General features: G+C 34.1%; 1 non-coding gene across 1 annotated transcript; it reads right to left on the bottom strand.

The window, feature by feature from the left end:
- Positions 1-3,488: 3,488 nt before the first annotated feature.
- On the bottom strand, positions 3,489-3,561 carry LOC120244641. Its single transcript, XR_005531595.1, has one exon. It is a non-coding gene; the product is annotated as a small nucleolar RNA SNORD59 (small nucleolar RNA).
- Positions 3,562-4,053: the final 492 nt, after the last annotated feature.

Below are 4,053 nucleotides of genomic sequence, written 5' to 3'. Positions count from 1 at the left end.
TTTTAAAAAAAAAATGTTGACTGCTAACTTAACCCTCTCTGCTCAAAGAACATACTCTGTATGATTTCAGTCTTTTGAAATATGGTGACTCTTGCTCTATGGCCTAAGTGATTGTCACTTTTAGTAAATGTTCAATGCTCACATGAAACAAAAGTAATTCTGCAGTTGTTGCATGAACTATTCCATATGGATTAATTGTGTCAATTTTGTTAGTCATGTTTAAATGTTGTGTACCCTCACTAATTTTTTCTCATTCTTTCCAACACTGAGAGATGTATTAAAGACTCCTGCTGTGATTATAGATTTGTCTATTGCAGTTTCTGCAGTCCTTTTGCTTTAAAGGACTTTGCTTTTAAATAAAGTTATCACACTTTATTTCTAACAATGCTTCTTTCCTTAGAGTCTACTTTATATATTATTGTATAGCTATCCCAGCTTACTTTGGGTTAGTGTTTGCATAAGATGTCTTTGTTTCACCTTAAACTTTTTTGTGGTATTAGTTTATTTATTAATTTATTTTTCTCTGTCTAGGATTTTATTAGACTAATGTTTTCCCCAATATACCTGTTTTGGAAGATGGAGTCAAAAAGGTACAAACTCCAGTGAAATAAACAAGGTAACCTAATCAGTTCTACAAAGTGTATTTTGTAAAAGAAATAGTACTCAGAACCAACCAAAGAAGCCAGGGAGTCCCAGCATGGACTATAAGAGAACTTGGGAAGATATACTTATGCCCACAATACTGACCCTGTCCCTGACCTTTCTCCAGAAGACCGGAGTCCAGGAGCCCCCAACCCCCTTACAGAGGTACTGCTGCTTCTGGGACTGGGACTACGGCCTTGGAAATCTAATGGGAGTAGCTGGTCTGAAGGGGCATGGCACACCCTCAGGTACTTCTGTGGTATAATTTTATTTTATTTTATTTTTTAAAGTTTATTTATTTATGAGAGATAGAGACAGCATGGGTGGGGGAGGAGCAGAGAGGGAGGGAGACAATAATTTTATATTGTAACTTTTATATCTTTTGTAAACAGTATATATATACTTATAATATGATATTATTAAATATATATTTAAAACTGATTTGGGAATCTCTGTTTCTTAATGGAATGGTATGCCATTTACATTTATGGCGATTAAAGATATATTTGGATTCATAGCTAACATCTTACTATTTTGTTTTCTATTTATCCTACTTGTTACTTGGTCCTTCTTTCTCGCCTTCCTTTGACTTAATTGACTACTTAGAAAAATTATTCTGCTATCTTTCTTCTATTTATACATTATATTGTTTATGCATAATTTTACTATTCTCTTAACAGTAACCTTGAGTTTATAATATATACCCTTGACTTGTTTCAGCTTAGCATAAATTAATACTTTAACTGCTTTTGAGGCAAGATATCCTTGCTGGCAACCTCATCAGAGGTATATACTATCCTGATCTGTTATCTAGGAATAGACGTAGGTCTTTACCATTTATGGAAACTGACTCCTGTCTGGTTCTCTATCCTTCTGGGTTCAACAGATCCCAATTCTCCTGAAGTGAAGTCACTCCTCTTTGCTTAGAAATCCGTCCCCTGCCAGAGAGCTATGTTTTCTGCCTCCCTGAGGCTTTAGAAAATCACCATCTTAACCCTCCCTCTAGAGCAGAGAAGGGAAAAATACTTCTCTTCTTACTATGATAAACTTATTGATAAGAAAACAGGATACAATTTCTTAATCCACTATCCTCTCATACCTACTAATATATTGGGTTTTTTTTTTAATGTTTTTTATTTATTTCTAGNTGAAAATCTGTATACAGAGTTATAAATTACAATGTTACTTATAGTAGTGCAAAGAGTTTTTAACAATAGGGATTTAGTTAAGCTCACTGTAGCTTCATGAAACTATTGAAATACTTATGAATTTTATTTTTTTTTTAATTTATTTCTAGAAGAGAGAGAGAGAGAGAGAGAGACAGCGTGAGCAGGGGAGGGTCAGAGAGAGAGAGAGTCACAGACTGAAACAGGCTCCAGGCTCTGAGCTGGCAGTCAGCACAGGGCCCGACGCGGGGCTCGAACCCACGAACCGCGAGACCATGACCTAAGCAAAAGTCGGATGCTTAACCGACTAAGCCACCCAGGCTCCCCTAATATATTGAGTTTTAAATCTAACCATAATCACAATATTTCCCTGGGAAATTAATTCTAAGTTACAAACACTTATCCTTTAGGGAAATTTTAGAACCCAATCTAAACACAATGTGTATAATAGCATTTTTCTGACTTTATTTCGGGGAAGGAAAAATTGCAGAGACCAATGATAAGGCCTCTCGTTACTATAGGAAATTCTGGTTACTTTACTTCAGGGTTTTGCTTCAACACTAACATTTAAAAATGAGTGAAAATGAGGGAATGTATGATCTCTTACCAAATTGCGTGATATTTTTGTGCCTGTAGTTGTTTTCGTTAGGACACAAATGACATAGAGATAGAGAAGGGTAATAAAAGATATAATTCCCTGAGGCACACTGTAAAGTTAAAAAATGCAGTCATAAATACAGATGGAGGTAAGTTTTAATTTAGAGAACTGTTTTGAGTGTTATAGTACTTAGGCCAAAGAGCCATGAGATTATGGCCTGGTTCAATAAAAAATATCTTATGATTTTCCTGAAAGTTCCTTGAGAAACTCTTCAAACACAAAAGTGGTAGTAGTTTTGACCTAGCAGCTACTGCTTTTGCTAAAAGTAAGCATACTGATTCTGAAATTGATCTCATTCTTCAATACCCAACTTTTGGTTCTGAGGAGAACTAAATACTAGAATGAAGGCAGAATCTTAACAAGGTACATTTGTGTGTGGCTACGTAGCATAGCATAAGAGGAAATGTTTTTCTAAAATAAATTGTAAGTTTGGACTAGGATCATCTGAAAACTGGAAATGATCTATAAAACAAGTCCATAGTCATAAAATAAAATTTTAAAATCTGCTTTTACTCATAAGAGATTTTCCACACTTAATCATTCAAGAGCTGATTATCCAGAATGTGTAATATACAAACCCGCTATTTCTTTTTTTCCCTTCTGCTGCCTGAATTTTGGTCATTTCACAGCTCATTACTATTCTCTCTCTGGGAAAATAAAAGCAAATGTAGCTCCAACTAGTATTTTCAGCTTTCTAGATAAAGGCTTTATAGGAAGGGTAATAATTATTGGTTTATAGATCACTTTTCTTTAATAAGTATCTGGTTAGACTCCACTGGGCACAGGGGAAGGATTTTAAAAGTTCAAGACATAAATAAATAAATAAATAAATAAATAAATAAATAAATAAAAGTTCAAGACATTCTCCCTGATCTTAAGGCTCTTACAATATAATCAGAGAAACAGGGTTTGTGTACAATAAAGCTAAATATTAATGCAAGGCAATATATACTTAAACAACAACATGAAAGAATTCTCTTCATACGAACATAGTATATAAGAGAGCTTTATTTTTTCTTTCTACTTCTCAGTATCTAAAATGTGGCTCCAGCATACTGAGAAGAATGAGTCATTTTGATAGAATCATCATAGAATACAAAAGAACTTTATAGACCTATTGTGGTTTAGAAAAGGGAGAGCATAGTATGGACTGACAAGATTGTCATAGAAATTCTCAATAAGGTAGTGAGACTTGAGTTAAATATCAAAGAATGGATGGAATTTTAACGTGGGGAAAAAGGGGGGGAAGAAATTTCTGCACAAAGGAAAAAAATCCCATAATTCTACCATTAAGCCCATTTATATATTTAAATGAAATATTTCAAGCATATAGGATATAGAAAATAATATTACAAACTCATCTTTCCTATATAGGATATAGAAAATAATATTACAAACTCATCTTTCCTACCAATTTTTCTCAAACCTTTACTTTTTGCCATATTTGTTTCCAATCCACTTTTCGGCGGGGCGAGGGTGGGGGATAATACAGAGTTGGCTAAAGGCTTCTGCATGCTCTATCATTATCTTTCTTTTTCAGCAGAGGTAACAACTATCCTAAATTTACAGTTATTATGACTTCGAGTA

The sequence above is a fragment of the Hyaena hyaena genome, unplaced genomic scaffold, assembly GCF_003009895.1.
Source record: "Hyaena hyaena isolate Hyena2069 unplaced genomic scaffold, ASM300989v1 scaffold_388, whole genome shotgun sequence".
Taxonomy (NCBI): Eukaryota; Metazoa; Chordata; class Mammalia; order Carnivora; family Hyaenidae; genus Hyaena; species Hyaena hyaena.
The sequence above is the reverse complement of the archived record's forward strand: the minus strand, read 5'-3'. Positions and strand labels throughout refer to the sequence as shown.